At 39.8% G+C, this 16814-nt stretch overlaps 1 long non-coding RNA gene across 1 annotated transcript in view; it reads right to left on the bottom strand.

Moving 5' to 3' along the window:
* Positions 1 to 16814, bottom strand: part of LOC141572364 (uncharacterized) — a 97163-nt gene that overhangs the window by 13945 nt on the left and 66404 nt on the right. The window contains exon 2 of the long non-coding RNA XR_012497722.1: positions 10166 to 10234. This is a non-coding gene — a long non-coding RNA (uncharacterized LOC141572364). The remainder of the gene's footprint in view (positions 1 to 10165; positions 10235 to 16814) is intronic.

Genomic DNA, 16814 nt, shown 5'->3' with positions numbered 1-16814 from the left:
GTTTGGCAGGGTTTTTTTTAATGTGTTAAAATTAGATGCCTATTAAAAATCAAGTAGAGGTGTTAAAAAGGTAACTGGATATGAAGTTGCAAGTTCAGGGAAAATATGTAAACAGACATTTTGGTATATAGAGGGGAAAAGTTACGGATGTGGGTGAGCTGAATTAGCTAATGGGTGAAGATAAAGAGAAGAGGATCAGCTGCGAGCACTGGGTCACTGCAATGTTTTGCTGTCTGGGGAAAGAGAAGGATTCTCAAAGAAGACTGAAAAGGAGTAACTAGCGAAGTAAGAGAAAAGCATGAGGGAGTGGTGTCCCAGAAACCACATGAAAAAAGACTCAAAATAGAGGGAGAAGTACACGGGATCAAATGCTGCTTGAATAAGATGAAAATTTATTATTGGATTTAAAAATCTGTTTTTTTTTTTTCTGATAAGTACTTCCAGTGGTAGAACGGGCATACAATCCCAATTAGAGCAGGTTAAAGAGAGAATGGAAGAGTTAAAAGGTGTATGGAAAGCCCTAGAACAACTACTAAGAAAATAACTTAAAATGTATTTTAGAGAAACAATTAAAGGAATTAAAATGTTATACTAAAAATATTCACTTAACGCAAAAGAAAGTAGTAAAGAAGGAAGAGAACAAAAAAGTGAGGCATACAGAAAATAAAAATTAAGATGGCAGATGTAAATCCAACTGTGTTAATAATAATATTAAATGTGAATGGATTAAACAATCAAAAGGCAGAGGTTGTCAGACTGGATTAAAAAAAACCAAAAAGGTCCAGGATTCAAAACCAATATATGAAAATCAATTATATTTCTATACATTAGCAATGAATAATACAAAAATGAAATTAAGTAAACAGTTCCATTTGTAATAGCATTAATAAACAAAATATTTGGAGAAATTCTAACAAAATAAATACAAAACTCATACTCTGAAAACTATAAAATATTTTTTTTAAAGATAATAAAGACCTAAATAAATGGAAAGACATCTCACATTAATGAATTGGAAGACAACATTATAACAATGATGATACTCCTCCAAATTTATCTATAAGCTCAAGACAATTCCTATCAAAATCTCAGCTGGCTTCTTTGCAAAAATTGATAAGCTGATACTAAAATTTGTAAGAAAATTAAAGAGCTCTAGAGACAAAACAGTCTTGAAAAAGGCAAAGTTGGAAGACTCTCACACCCCAATTTCAAAACTTAAAACAAGACAATACCGTGTTTCCCCAAAAATAAGACTTAACTGGAAAATAAGCCCTAGCATGATTTTTCAGGATGCTATCCCCTGAACATAAGCCCTAATGCGTCTTTTGGAGCAAAACTTAATATAAGACTTGGTCTTATTTTCAGGGAAACACGGTATGATACTTGCATAAACATAGATATATAAAGTAATGGAATAGAACTGAGACTCCAGAAATAAACCCATACATCTATGGTCAATTGATTTTCAACTAGGGTACGAAGATAATTCTGTAGTCTTTTCCACAAATGGTGCTGAAACAACTAGATATCTTTATGAAAAAGAATGAAGTTGGGCCCCTACCTCACACCATACACAAAAACTAACTTAAAATGAATAAAAAACTAAATGGATCAAGAACTATAAAATTCTTAGAAGAAAACATAGGAATAATTTTGATTGGATTAAGCAGTAGTTGCTTTTATATGACACCAAAGTACAAGCAACAACAATAAAAATTAGATGAATTGGACTTCATTAAAGTTAAAAAGTTTTGTGTTTCAAAGATCATCATTTTAAAAATGAAAAGACAACCCACGGTATGGAAGCAAATAATTGCAAATATATTTGATAAGAAACTTGTGTCTAGAATATATAAAGAACTCTTACAACTCAATAAGAAAATGAAAAATAACCCAATTAGAAACTTGGCAAAGGATATGAATAGACATTTCTTCAAAGATGATATACAAATGACCAATAAGCATATGAATGGATGCTCAAATTCAGCATCATTAGCCATCAAGGAAATGTTCATCAAAACCATAATGACATACCACTTCCTATCCACTAAGATGGCTATAATAAAAAGACAGATTACAAACAAGTGCTGGCTAGAATTGGAGAAATTGGAACTCTTATACGTTGGTGATGGGAATGTAAAATGATGCAGCCACTTTGGAAAACAGTCCAGGAGTTACTCAAAATGTTAAATATAAATTTATCATATGACCCAACAATTCTTTTGCTAGGTATGTAAATCATTTATCCACAGAAAAACTTGAGAAATGAACATTTATGCCCTCGCAAAAACTTGTATATGTGTATGAATGTTCATAGTACCATTATTCATAATAGCCAAAAAGCAGAAACAACCCATATGTCCATCAACTGGTGAATGGGTAAATAAAATATGTTATATCCATACAATCAAATGTTATTTGGCCATAAGAAGAAACGAAGTACTGATACATGCTTCATCATAGATGAACCTTAAAAATATGCTAAATAAAGGAAGTCAGTCATAAAAGACCACATAGTACATGACTCTATTTATATGAAATGTCTATAATAGACAAAACGGTAGGGACAGAAAGTAGAAAGTGTTGCCTAGGGCCTGGGGGTGACTTGGAGAAAATGAGGAGTAACTGCTAATAGGTATAGGATTTCATTTGGAAGTGATGAGAATGTTCTAAAATTGATTGTGGTGATTGTTGACAATTTGGTGAATATACTAAAAATCATGTAATGCTATAAATGATTGAATTGTGTGGTATGCAAATAATATTTCCATAAAGCTGTAACTAGAAAAAGGGAGAGAGAAAATGAAAGGAGAATTAGAGGACAGTGAGAAGACCAACACTTTGATGGAGTTTGCTATAAAAGGGCAGAGAATGGGACAGAAACTGGAGAGAAATTGGGGTCAAGGTATGACTAGTTTCTAAGTGGGAGATATTACATACATTTGCATTTTAATTAGTGTTCCAGTGGGTGGTGATGCAGGAGAGAGAGCACATTGTAACTGGGCAGGAGGTGATGAGATCCTCCGCAGAAGCAGAGGAATTGGTCCGAAGTCAAAGCTCCACCTTGCAATTCAGCCCATCCATTGCAGTGGGGCGGGCAGAGAGTACAGTTATGGATGCAGAGGTTGGAAGATTGGTGCTGTGGGCATGAGGAAAGTCTTTGTGAAAGGGAAGAGAAAAAGAGGAACGGGGGGGGGGAGAGAGAGAGAGAGAGAGAGAGAGAGAGAGAGAGAGAGAGAGAGAGAGAATCTGGGCAATAAGCCTAAAGCCTCTGGGTGGAGGAAATGGCACCAGCAAGGATGCCCTGACAACCCAAGACCATGGCTTTTGCTAAGCCCTCCCTGTGCCCAGATTCCCAGGGATGGTGCTTTACTCTGTGAGTGAACAGATATAAATAAGAGGTGGCCAAGTTCCCCAGGTCTAGGCCAGCAGGCCCCAAGAGGGGGGTGAGATAATAAAGGCACTGCCACCATAGTCTGTAGCCCCATGACATTCTGACCACATTTTACTTATCCTGGTTTTGTTGTGTGCTTGGTGCATCATCCACCCTCTCCCTGTCCAACCCCTATCCCAGCAAGATTGATCTGAGATTTATCCACATACTTAGACATTTAAATCTGTACTTGACTTTGACATGTCTCTGCTATGAGCTCACTACCGAACACCAGCCTGCCTTGACCCTGCTGTCCTTTCACAGATGCCTCCCTGCTCCTGGCTTCTGACCCTGGCCCGCCCAGTCCTTGATTTGCGATTCCCAACTTGGCTCTGACAATTCCTAGTGATCTCATTCTACTGTAGAGCCTAGATAGGACTGTTGTGTTCCAAAAGGTCACCAGTCAATGGGGTGTTTGGCATGCAAAGAATTTCCCCATAGAAAAAATTAGGGTAAATAGTGGTATGGTTCCCAGGCCAACCCACAAAGGCTTATTTAACCAATTATGGTTCTGGCATAACTGTCTTAAGCCACTGGGTCCTCTCAGTGTAGCAAGGTTGATACAGAGGGGAAAAAGTGGCAAAAAGTGGAAACCCTTGGCAATTTAACAGTTCCCATGGAAACATGAGAGAGGAAATTCCAGGGCCAGAGGAGACAAGAAAGAGAAGGAACAGTACTCAGAGGGCAACCAAGCAGAGTGAAGGTTGCAGAGCAGAGGGCACCCCTGCCCAGAGAGGGCTCACAGAGGAGGGTCTACCACAGGCTGGGAAGAGCCCAGAGGGAGGGGAGCAGTGACCAGCCCTCTAGATCCTTCATAAGCAGAATAACATTATGGCAGATCTCCCTTAGCTGCTGAGAATCTTCCCTCCAGACAACTCTGTCTCCCTCTGCCCCTGTTCCTGTGAAGTTCCTGATTCTTCTCTGGACCTTTGACCACCCACCTTAGCCTGCTTACTGGAGGACCACTGATTGCTGGCTCTTCTCATAGTGAGGTCGACTTTCCTTGGTTGGCTTGCTTTGGGGTTGAGGGAGTCATTTGTTTTGACTGCCCCACATCTATCCATGTGACATCTTTACTTTCAGTAAGTACCAGCGGGTTCGTTACAGGAATCCTTCTCTCCATTGGACATGGTCTGGGGGGTTGCGGATCAAGGTGCCGTGCCCTCTCCTAGCCAGGGAACTGCTAGAGAGACTATGGGCTATACCTTCAATTCCTGTGGGGCTGGCTCATTCTTCAGCCCTTCCTCAACCAGCAAGTGCCTTCCTAGCTTTTCAGTAAATTGCTCTGTGCTTGAGTCTGCCAGATGGGTAACCAACAGTCTCTAATACGTGAAGGATATCAGAGTATTCTGTTCATCGCTTGTTTTACACTTTCTAAGTACTCTCCCTGTCTTGGCCTCAGTTCACTCCCTACAATTCCTGGTACCCCCAGAGCACTGCTGCCTGGGCCCTGCTATGACCCCTGCTGCCTTTCTTCTTCCCAGCAATGTTTGGGATGAAATATACGCCAATATCCTTAAGGTCGCCTTCTTAACCCCTGTCATGTCTCCCCCTTCACATGGCACATCCCAGCCCTCTAGGCCCACATATCTCAGAATCACCTGTGTGACTGAATAAAATGCAAACCCGCAGGCCCCAAGCCCAGGATTTCTGCTTCCGTTGATCTGGTATGGAGCCAAGGATTTGCATCAGTACAAGCATCCCAGTGACTGAGAGCCCCGGGCCTGGGAAACGATGCCATGGGGCCACTCCAGCCGTTCCCACACCAGTCAGCTTCGTCCTTCCCGGGAGCTGCTCTGGCTGGTCCGTGACAGAATCCTTTGGCCATGAGCTGCCAAGGTTTTCAGTACATCTTTCTTTCACTTTTCATGGATAGTGAGAGGGACCCAAATAGAGAACCAGTAACAGGAGTAAGAACAATTTCATTCCCATGAATCAATTGGCAAATTTCAAAGTTCTTTTTTGCCAAGTTGAATCTCGGTAAAAAAAAAAAATTTTGAGTGGTGATGCAGGAGGAAATCTGCATATGGATAAAGTGGCAGATATGTTGGTCAAAAGATGTACACACTTACATCCATTCTGTTTTTGTCTTCATTCGACAATCTGAAGAATAAAAACCCTCACGCACAATGAGCTAGTAGCCGTCCCAACCTGCGTGATCGAGGGGAACAGAAGTAAACCTCAGAGGCTCAGATTCATAAGCACTCAGTATATTAAAACTGTCCCAGAAAAGACTTTGAGCATCAGACTCTGAGGAAAAGCTCTGCGTCAAAGGCGGAGGAGGGCCCGTCACAGAACACAAAAGGATTTGCTAGCCCTGGTTTCTGTCCTTCTGTGCAGTGGAAAATAGCGGAAACTTGCCAGCCAGACAAAGCAAATGATCTTTCAGACTTTTGAAAAGTATTATATTACATGCAGCTCTTAATAATATCTAGCATTAATCTAAAACTAACACCCACGGCCAAGTCCACAGTGCGTTTTATGATTATGAAATAATACAACATTCCCAATGTCTGGGAACAGACATTTTGCATGGGAGGTGGCCGGGATTGCTAGTGAAGAGGCTTGTTTTTCTTTGTTTTAGCATTTTCTTCTCTAACTTCCTATCACTCCCTTCTCTAAAAAAAAAAAAAAAAGAAAAGAAAAGAAAAAAATTTATTTGTAGTAGCTGCTCCAGTTTCTGCCCTTAGAAATCTGCTCTATTTATTAACTACTCCTCCGGTGAAGAAATTCCACTGAAATTCCTTCAGGGCCTGGCTGCCTTTCAGCTTCTCTTTGCACATTCCTGCCTCTATGTATGTCACCATCTTAAATAGCTGAGCCTTCTGTGCTTTAATAAGGTTCCTCTGTAATCTCTTTCTTTTTTTTTTAAGAACACAGACCTAGTTTTGCTAAGTTTCTGAATACCTCAGATTGTAAAGCCCCCCTAATACTCTAATTAATTTCTGTTTTACCTTCTCTGTGTCCTCACTGGTCAGCTAATAACATAAGGGCCGGAACTGACCTCATTAGAATAACTTCTTACATTTCTTACATCGTAATCAAAATGTTCCCTCCAGGCTGGTATTTGAATTACATCCTCCCCACCCCACGCCCACCCCCAACCCCCCTGAGGTGCCATGTTAAAGATTTACATGCGCATTCTTCATAGATTCCAATTTTCTGGGTTCCAAATTTTTGGTACTGAATTTTTAAAAAGGCATATTCTTTTTCTCTAAGTTTATGACATGTTCAAACATTGCACTGTCTGCATAAAAGAAAATGAAACATTGCAAAACATGATTCTGATTACTACCAGCCAGAATTTACAAAAAAAAAAAAAAGGAAGAAAACTGCAAATATTGTTTTGTCTTTCTTATGACAAGGGCTTCCTTGCAAAGAAGCTTCCAGAAGCTCTTAGGCAGAGCATCCACCCTTAGGGTAGAAGCAGTCAGCAAATATTTCATCTTGATTTTACCCAGATGGAGGCTTCAAAGGTGTGGTCATATAAGAGAATCTCAGAACTCTCTCCACAAATTCAGATTAATGAAGTATTTCATAAATGCGTCTCCCGCTCCTTTCCCACTCCAACCTCATTCCCTATCTTAAGTTACACTTGATTGTTAATTGTAGCAAAACCCAGCAATGGAGCACAGTATTTCCTGGCTCTTTTTGCTAATTCCTGAACAAGGTGAAAAGTAACTTTGTAGCTTGTTGAGACACCTTCAGTTTTTCCCTCAGGTGGCCTTCTGACATCTCCCATGGAGCTGGTGCATTCTCACAGCAGTGGGGCTCTGTACCAGCTGCATATGTTGCCATCCTTAATAGTAACATATCCAATGGTAACTGGGGGGTGAATTGCACACAGTGCAATGTTTGAACATGGCCCTCCTCTGGCTCCTTCGGCTTTCTCCCTCCCAGGGATGAGGTCTTCCTGTACCTGTACAGAACATACCCACTACCAGTGATTTTTAATTTGTGGGTTTAAATAATCATAAAGCCCTACATGGCTTGAGCAGCACTGTGATTTTCTTGCTGAATTGTGTTCTCCAGTTTACACACAGTGCTCACCGTCCCCTTAAATCGTGTCACCCAAATAAAAGCTGAATGTTAGGGAGAGACACTTTATTGGAGGCAAGGTTATGTTTGAGGATCTCCCTACCATAGTGGGCAGTGGCAGCTAGGGTTTGTGTCACATAGCATGATTCTCCATCCCCTTTGAAACACAGCCCTCTGTCCTTGTTTGAGGAGCTCCTATTCTCCCAGTGAACCCAGAGGCAGAGCTTCACCGCTGCCCTTGAATCACAGGGTATCGTAGGCCCCGAACTAGGCCAATTATGTTATTTCCCTGAGAGTGACACTCAGATGCTGGATGAAAGAAACCCTCTTGATTCAGGAGGTGTATACAATGGGAAGATGCAGACCTGGAGCTACTAGTGATGGCTGTCTCCTCTGCCAGGTGGAGACATCCTAGCTGCAAATTGAGGCCAATCAGAGGCAAGAGTTGAGAGATTAGCGCCCAGTTCTTGTTCCTGAGGCTGTGGTGCCTGAAGTTCTTCTGTGAGCTACTGTATCTTCTTCTGTGTGCTCACTTCTGTCAGCCTCCAGTACCCTTACAATCTATGAAAGCTAATATATTACTTTATGCTTAAGATCATTTGACTTGGGTTTCAGCCACTTGCAACCAAAGCACTCTAAAACCTCTTCCCTTGGGAATGGTGGAAATGTTCTGCAGCCTGCATTATCCATAAGGCCATTCCAAGAAACATAAGAAAACGTGGCTCTCCTCTAATGACGGAAATGACTTTTAGTCGCAAAAGGACTAAAAGCTTCTAGGTAAAGGAGTTAACCACAAGATCAGTGACTGCACAAAATGGCTGACGCAGAAAAGGAAAAGAGAGAATGAGAGGCAGGAGCTACAGTATTGAAAAGTAACGTAGGATAGAGCAACCAAGCAGAAAAGATGAAAATAAAAACCAGCTGTGGGTTTAATCTGTAATAACAATAGTGATAGTCCACCTACCTCACAGAGTTATTGAAAGGATTCAATGAGTTACTATATAAAAAGAGCTTTGAACAATACCTGATACACAGTAAGTGCTATAAAAAATGCCAGCCATTATTGTTATCATCCCAGCTGGCTTGGGAATACTGGAGTGCTGCTTGGCTATAAGGTAAGAGAGCAGGCTAGATTTTAAAATTGTTTCCCAGAAGCAGCTCCTTATGGCACATTGTGTTAAGAGAACAGCTTAACCCTAGAGCTGGAAAATATCAGACACATCTTTTCATTGCCCCACCCCTCCTGCCTCAATAACATCACACACCCCACCCTACCTCAGTGATTATTTCCGAAAACAGTTTCAAATTTTTTAACAGCAGGACTTTTTTGTTTCAAAGGAAATCTGAAATGCAATTTCCCTTCAGTATAAAAAATGGTAAGTATTCTTTTATTCTCCTCAGCATCCCATTTATTTCTAGGCTGTGTTTAGTTGGTTGGTTGATTGTTTTGCTCATTCATTGGTTTTATAGTATCAAGAAAATCCAGATTACCACAGGTAACTATTGCAAATGGTACTTTTTTTTTTTTTTTAAGTAGCTTATCTTGTATTCTTAGGAAACTCTTCAAGCAAGAGAAGTTTTATGCTGAAATCTGCACACAAATTGTATATAATACACTTAAGAATGTGTTACTTCTATCATGAATTTCAGTTAAAATATATTTTAAATAAATTCCAATCCAATATTTGAGTACCCTTAATCTACTTCTATAAGTTTGTGGTAGGCAAAATTCTAACATGGTCTCCAAAATTTCCATTCCCTGTTTTTCACACTCTGTATAACCTCCTCCCTTTGACTGTGGGAAGGACCTGTGAATATTATGGGATTGCACTCTTATAATTAAATTAAATTATATGGCAAAGGTGAAGGGTTTCTTTGTGTGTGTGTGTGTATATATATATATATATATATATATATATATATATATATTTATTTATTTATTTTTCAATTGCAGTTAACACACAATATTATATTAGTTTCAGGTGTACAACTCAGTGATCAGATATTTATATAACTTACAAAGTGATCACCCCAATAAAAGGTGATGGGATTTTGTAGATGTAAAAAAGGTCCCTATTCAGTCATCTTTGAGTTAGTCAAAAGGAGGTATCATCACATCAAAAAGTATATAAAAGTTGAATCATTGGGTTGTACACCTGAAACTAATATAATGTTGTGTGTCAACTATACTTAAATTTAAAAAGTGGTACCTTGGGTGTGTCTGACCTAATCAGGTGATCCCCTAAAAGAGACTCAAAGCGGCAGCAGCGGCTGCTCTCCACAGGCCTTGAAGAAGTAGCTGCCATGTGGTCGGGAGAGGGCCATGTGGCCAGGGCCTGAGGGCAGCTTCTAGAAGCTGAGAGTGACACCCAGGCAATAAACAGCAAGATAATGGGGATGTCAGTCTGGAAATCACAAAAAGACTGAATTCTGGCAAAAACAAAAGAAAATAAAGAATCATTGAGCTTGGAAGAGAATCCTAAGCCTCAGATTCAGCCTCAGCCAACACCTTGAGAGACCCTGAGCAGAAGAACCAATTAACCCATACCTGCATTCCTGACCCACAGAAACTGTGAGATAATAACTAGATGTTATTCTAAGCCACCACATTTGTGCTCATTTGTTATTCAGAAATAGGAAAATAATACAAACTCTATAGAGGACACCATGTGCTGAATATTGGAGGATACTCACCTAGAGGTCACAAGATTCTGGGAGACCTTCCTCAAGTTGATATGGGTGTCTTCAGAGGGAAAAAAGCCACTGTTCAGAAAAAAGAAATAAAAAATTTGGCAAAGCCAGCACTGGGAAAAGGATGTCTGAGGAACAAATGCAATGTTTTCAGCCTAGAGGCGAGATAAGTGGCTGGGAACCTAGCAGAGGTATCAAAACTCCCTGCTGTGAGCATATGGGAGGAAAAATATGGGTCTAGAGCATGAAAGAGGGCTACAAGCTTATAAATAACATTTATCTTTTGATTCTGATTATTAAAATAATACATACTCACCGAAGAATATTCAGAAATGAATAGCAAAGCCAGTATAAAAGAAAATACATATTTTTCACGTAGTTGTAAGCACACATATTTTGTATGTTGCTTTTTTAAAACCTAATCAACCTGTATTACCTTGGGTTTATGTCATCTGCAAACTGTCATCTATATCATTTTTAAAGGCTGCATACTATTCCATCTCATGGTATGTGCTATGGTTATGATTTACTTAATCGTTCTTCTATTGTTGGAATTTAAAGTTGTTCTTACTTTTAAAATATTGATTCTGAACTTGGGAAAAGCCTTCAAGCATCAAAATCTGTAGAAAATAGTATTTGTTCATCGAATGTTTTGCCCTGGCATTTGATTACATTCCCTACTTTAAAATAGTCTAAAATCAACCTAGCAGAGGTTCCTGCTGTGTAAAATCCTATCTTATCCTTAGAGTTTCCTCTGTCCTTGGGTACTCTTTTTGTTCAAACATGCTCTGGCTTGATCCAGATTACTTGTTCTCATTGCAATTTCCTCCCCTGGGAAATCTGTTCTTTTCTGGTCTCTCTCTCTGTCTCTTTTGTAAACATTAAGGTATGATATGAGATTTGTTCTAAGTAATGTGTACTTTCCCCTTTAGTAAAAGGCACCTTCCATCTCTGTGAAAGCCATGTTGTCACTTTCACTAATAACTCATTCCCTATGCCTATGCAAAATAAGCCCTACCAGCCTCCAGCGATGCTCCCACCCTCCCATCCTGTGACTTCAATTTGTCATGTTTTCCTTGCACTCTCTTACATTTACTTTGTAATCTCTCCAGCTTCTTCCTGTCTGTACTGTCATATGTTTACACTCAGCACAGAGAAGCCACAACCACTAGTAGATAGTGGCTTAATCTTGAAGGCAGGTCTTGAGTTCTGGTATATCTTTGATGGGTGACCTGCACCCCAGATGGAGAGGAGCCCCATAAGGGACATGCCCTGCCCTGCGTCTCTGGCAGGTAACGTAACACAGGTTTTACAGAGTCTGTCTGTCAGAGTCAGACATGAGGTGAGGTGCCTGTGGGTGAGGTCTAGGTATCAATATTTTCCAAAGCTCCCAGGTGATGCTAATGAGCAGCCAGGACTGAGAACGATTACACCAGCTATTCTGTTGTTCCAAGGCAAGAAGAAGGCATTGACAAGGTATGAGGGTCTCTTACGTAACTAGATGCTTTGGTGGTCCTGTCTCTGCTGGCTTTCACTCCTTTTCTGGCTAACTTCGAACTGACCTCAAACTCCCGAGGCTTCTTCAAAGACCACCCTTGGGAGCTCGTCAGAAGACTCTAAGTGCTTCCCCACTGCCCTGTGTGAAGAGCCACTCCTAGCTGACCCTCCTCAGCTCTCACCACCAGCCTTTCACCACCCCCCGCCCCACACACACACCACCACCTTTCTGTTAGGATTCCCTCAACCAGAGCCCTCTCTCCTGGGTGGAGCAATAGCCTAAAAACTCCAGCCTAATGATACTGGTGTATCATTCCTGGCAAAACAATGGCAGCATAGGCTCCTCTGTCTTGCCCTGCCATCTCTGTCCCATCCTCTGTTGCCCTGCTTGGGCAGAGGATGGGTAAATCAACAGGTCCTCTGCCTAAGTAGTTGTCCACCTGGGGTTTTCCTGCAGGACTGTGGTGTCTACACAAAGTGTTTGAGCCCCACCTACCCATTTAACTTGGCAGAGGTTGTGTAGGAAGCACCTTTTGGTCATGGTGGGGAATAAACTGAAATCCTGGGAACTCCTACTCTCATTCTCCTATCTCTTCCACAGTACTTTGCCTGTATAATCTGTTTTGGGGTTAGGAATAAGGCTGTTTTGTGGCCTTAGAATAAGCCTAGGGACAGTGTGTAGTACGATTTTTCAGAAGACCTCTTTAGCATTCAAGTCCAGCTGAGCATTAGATTCATCTGCAACATTAGATCCATCTCCAGGTCCAAGCCCTAGAGACCATTTTTTCAATTGGTCCGCGGTAAATCTCAGACTTTTTTACTGTTTATTTCCCTTTTTTAGCTTTTTTAGGGAGTTTTAAATGTTTTTGAGATAATTGTAGATTTGCATGCAGTTGTAAGACATAAGATAGAGAGATTCTACATACCCTTTACCCAGTTCTCTCTCCAAAGGTAACATCTTGCAAAACTATGATACAACGTCAGACCCAAGATATTGACAGTGATAACAGTCCACATACACAACATTTTCATCAACACAACTTGCACAAGTTGAAACTACAAATCTTTCCTCTGTGTATGTAATTTTGTCATTTGAAGAATGTAAATGGAATCATGCAGTATGTAATATTTTAAGTTTATTGCTCAGCACAATTCTCTGGGGATTCATGCAGGTTGTTGCATATATCCTGTATCAAGAAGTTGTTCCCTTTTATTTTTGAGTAGTATTCCATGATATGGATGTACCACAGTTTCTTTAACCATTCACCTGTTGAAGAAATTCTAGGTTGATTGCTGTTTGGGGCTATTATGAATAAAAGGGCTATGAACATTCATGGATGTGTTTATGTCAACATAAGTTTTCATTTATCTGGGATAAATGCCCAAGAGGGCAATTGATGGGTTGTATGGTAATTGCATATTCAGTTTTACAAGAAATGCATTGCTTCATGGTCCAATATAGTTCTTTGAATTCCAGTGATCATTGCCTGAATTCCAGATAACAGAAAGGAGGAAGGGCAGAAGGGAAAAGCATTCTCTCCAGTTATATAACTTTTCTTTATGCAGTTTTTCCAGAAGTTATAGACAGTACTTCCACATATGTCTTACAACCAGCACTTGGTTATCTGACAATACTTGGCTGCAAAGGAGTCTGGGAAATATTATCTCATCTGAGTGCATTGCCACTCTAAATAAAACCAGGATCCTATCTATCAGAATAAACTAGATTATGTTGCAATAACAAACAATCTCTAAATCTCAGAGGCTTAACACAAGAAAGGTTTATTTTTCTCTCACATTACATGACCATCCTGGAGTGTTAGGGCTCTTATCTATGGTGTCTTCACTCTGAAACGCTGAACCAGTGTCAGAAACATTGCCAGTCATCAAAGCAGGGTGGGGGTTGGGGGGGTAGGAGGAAATGAATCTCACTTTGGTTCGTAAAGTTCACATTTTATTGGCCAAAGCTAGTCACATGGCCACATCTAATTACAAGGGGCAGGGAAGTAAAATTCTACCATTTATCAAAAGGAGAAGAAACAGAAATATTTGGTTAATAAGACTAATGACTTACCAGAGTCAAGAAGAAAGGGGAGAATTGATGTTGGGGTAGGAAGCAGTTTTTGGGGTAGGAAGCAGTTTCTGGGGTAGGAAGCAATGTCAATCTTCTATGTGTTTTTAACCTGTTTCTGTAAACTATTTATCTGTAACCTGCTTTTGCTCTCTCTCTTATGTATCGATGATCCTAGGTTTTAGTTGTCATCACCTAAATATGCTATGCTACTTCATTACTTAGTCCATATATTAATGGAGTTTGCATCTCTTGGAATGTTCTTCCTGCAATTAACTCCAATGTTCTCAAGACTCAGCTTAGATTTTTTTAAGCCCATGTCCCATCCTGCAGCACCTTATCTATGCTTACCCATTAGCTGTGAGGAATGGTTTCATAGTCCTGAGCTAGGATGGCAGCTCTGTTTCACAAAATCATTGGGTATCCATGGTCCTTCTACTTTGTGTTCTGTCATTCTTTGCATATCACCTCATGTCCAATTGGTTCCTTGAACTCCAACCACTGTGTCTTTACTCCAGCCCACAGGAAGAATGAGAGGTCAAAGAATGGCACACAACTCCCTTCCAAAGATCTTTCTCATTAGTTGCAAATGATACTTCTACTTACGTCCCATTAAGCAGAACTTAATCACAGAGCTCTACCCGGCTGTAAAGGATATCCTGATTTGGATCTTGGCCCTACTCCTGGCAGTGACATATTCTGGCCTGATGATTTCTATGACCTCATTAGACAGCTATACACAGGCTTTCTCTACAGGTCTATGCAGGGACCCTGATGCTGGTCTGAGGATCTCTGCTTCAAGCTTTGAGTCTTCGTTTTTTTTGATATATTTTTATATTTTTAATATCTTTATAGCTAGCCATCACAAGTCTAGGCAATAAAGAAAGCTTTTCGAAGAAAGAGATTAATGAGGATGGGGTTTAATTCAGGTAGAAGGAAGGATCACGGAAAGCCCTTTGAGGGTTACAGGGACAAGTATGGCTGGGTACTCCCTTCAGTGGGGTAGGGGGACAGGTACTGATCACCTACTTGTGTCAACACTGGGCTAGGTACTGGGATTCAAGGGTACATTGTCTGAGAGAGTCAGGGAAGGATTCACATAATGACAGTTCTTCAGCTGAGACTTGAGACATGCACAGAGATAACCAGGTGAGCACAACATAGAAGGATATTCCAGGGAGGAGGCATAGCAAAGCACAAGTGTGTAGATAACACAGCATCGTTTATTGAGGAACGGTAACGTGTGGAGACTAATGTAGAGGGTGCCAGAAGCAGAGCATCAAGATGTGAGACTGGAGAGCAGAATAGTATCTGGATATGGAGGGCCTTGTATCCTGTAGATAATGGAGAGCAATTAAAAGATTTTAAGCAGCAGACTGAGATGAGAATATCTGTATATAAGAATGAACTTCCTGAAAGTAAGGTGGGAGATTTGAGGGCTTGAGCCTGGAAGCAGAGAGGCCGGTCGTTGAATGAGTCTACATAAGAGTAGGTGAAAACTGAATTTGAGTACTGGTAATAAGATTCAAGTTATTTAGGAAGACACAGCCAGGGAGGCAGGATGGACACATTTGGGGGAATAATTGGATGAGAGATGTGAGTGACAGTCAAGGGTCAAAGATGAATGTTCACTTGGTGCTAAGTGCTATTGAATGATGCCAATCACTAACTTAAGCAGTAAAGGGAGAACAGCAAGTTTGGTAGGAAAGATGATGAGTTCATTTTCAGACATGTTGAGTCAATTGATTTGAATGGGCAGAAAGCAAGTTGACTTTCGTTCCAACACATTTCTATTGCATTGTGTCTTTACTGGAGTAAAGGTTAGGAATAAAGGAGATTAGCAAAAAAGAAAGAGGTCAGTGAAAGAGAAACTAGGATATAACAGCAAGCAATCACACTGCTATAAAATTTATGGCTGGCCATTCCTTATTCATTTCACAAATACACACAGAACACATACAATCTCCAAGGTAGTATTCCATAGAAATTACAAATATCACTAAGTTACACACACACACACACACATCATAAGCTTTAAATACAGCAGAAATGTAATACTAATATTCAATTAGTTGTCATACAAGGCTACAAAAATGCCAAAAACAAAATGCAAAGGTGAAAAATACCCTTACATTTGACTACTTAAATGATGTACTAGTCATAATCGTATCTAAGTGTAAACATTTTGTCACTCATAGTGGGATATCCTGTCATGTTGTTTCTTGATGCGACACAATATGAAATAAATAGCAGTATCTATGGAATATTCTTGCCAAAAGATTTTGACTTGAATTGAATCAAGACTTTGTTCTTAACTTCTTGATTATAAGTAATGTAAGGTATTTAGGAATAAGTCCAGCAGCAACAGGAGAAAAAAATCAGAAAAATTTAGAATGTGGAATGTTCTACAAGACAACTGATCTGATATTCTCAAAGAGTCAATGTCCTCCAGAAGATGCACAAACATCTCATTGTTTTTTCTCCTAATAAACCAAGTAATTACACCAGAAAAAAAAAGTCAGTGTCATGGGGAAAAAATGGTGGAATGTTCCAGATTAAGAGAAACAAAAAGACATAGCAATCAAATGCAATGAGTGAACTTTGATTGAATTTAGTTTGAAGAAATCACTATAAAAATTATTTGGGGCACAAGTGAGGAAATGTTAATACAACAAGAGTATTAGATATTAGAGAGTTATTAGTAATTTTCTTAAGTGATAATAGCATTGAGGTTGATAGAAGAATAGCCTTATTTTGGGGGGGGTTAATTTAATTTTTTTATTTTTATATTAATTTTTATATTATTTTAATGTACAATTAGAAGGCTTGTGATACAAATTCCCCCACTATTTTCCCATTAGTTTTTTCTTCATGTTACACTTTTTTCAAAAGATTTTGATTAATATATGGCTAACATACAATATTATATGAGTTTCAAGAGTACACCATAGTTATTCAACAGTTGTATGCCTAAAGAAGTGATCACTATGATAAGACCAGAAACCATCTGACACCGTACCACACTATCACAATATTACTGACTCTATTCCCTATGCTATACGTTATATCACCATGACGTATTTG

Source organism: Rhinolophus sinicus, linkage group LG01, assembly GCF_036562045.2.
Source record: "Rhinolophus sinicus isolate RSC01 linkage group LG01, ASM3656204v1, whole genome shotgun sequence".
In the NCBI taxonomy this organism is placed as follows: domain Eukaryota; kingdom Metazoa; phylum Chordata; class Mammalia; order Chiroptera; family Rhinolophidae; genus Rhinolophus; species Rhinolophus sinicus.
The sequence above is the reverse complement of the archived record's forward strand: the minus strand, read 5'-3'. Positions and strand labels throughout refer to the sequence as shown.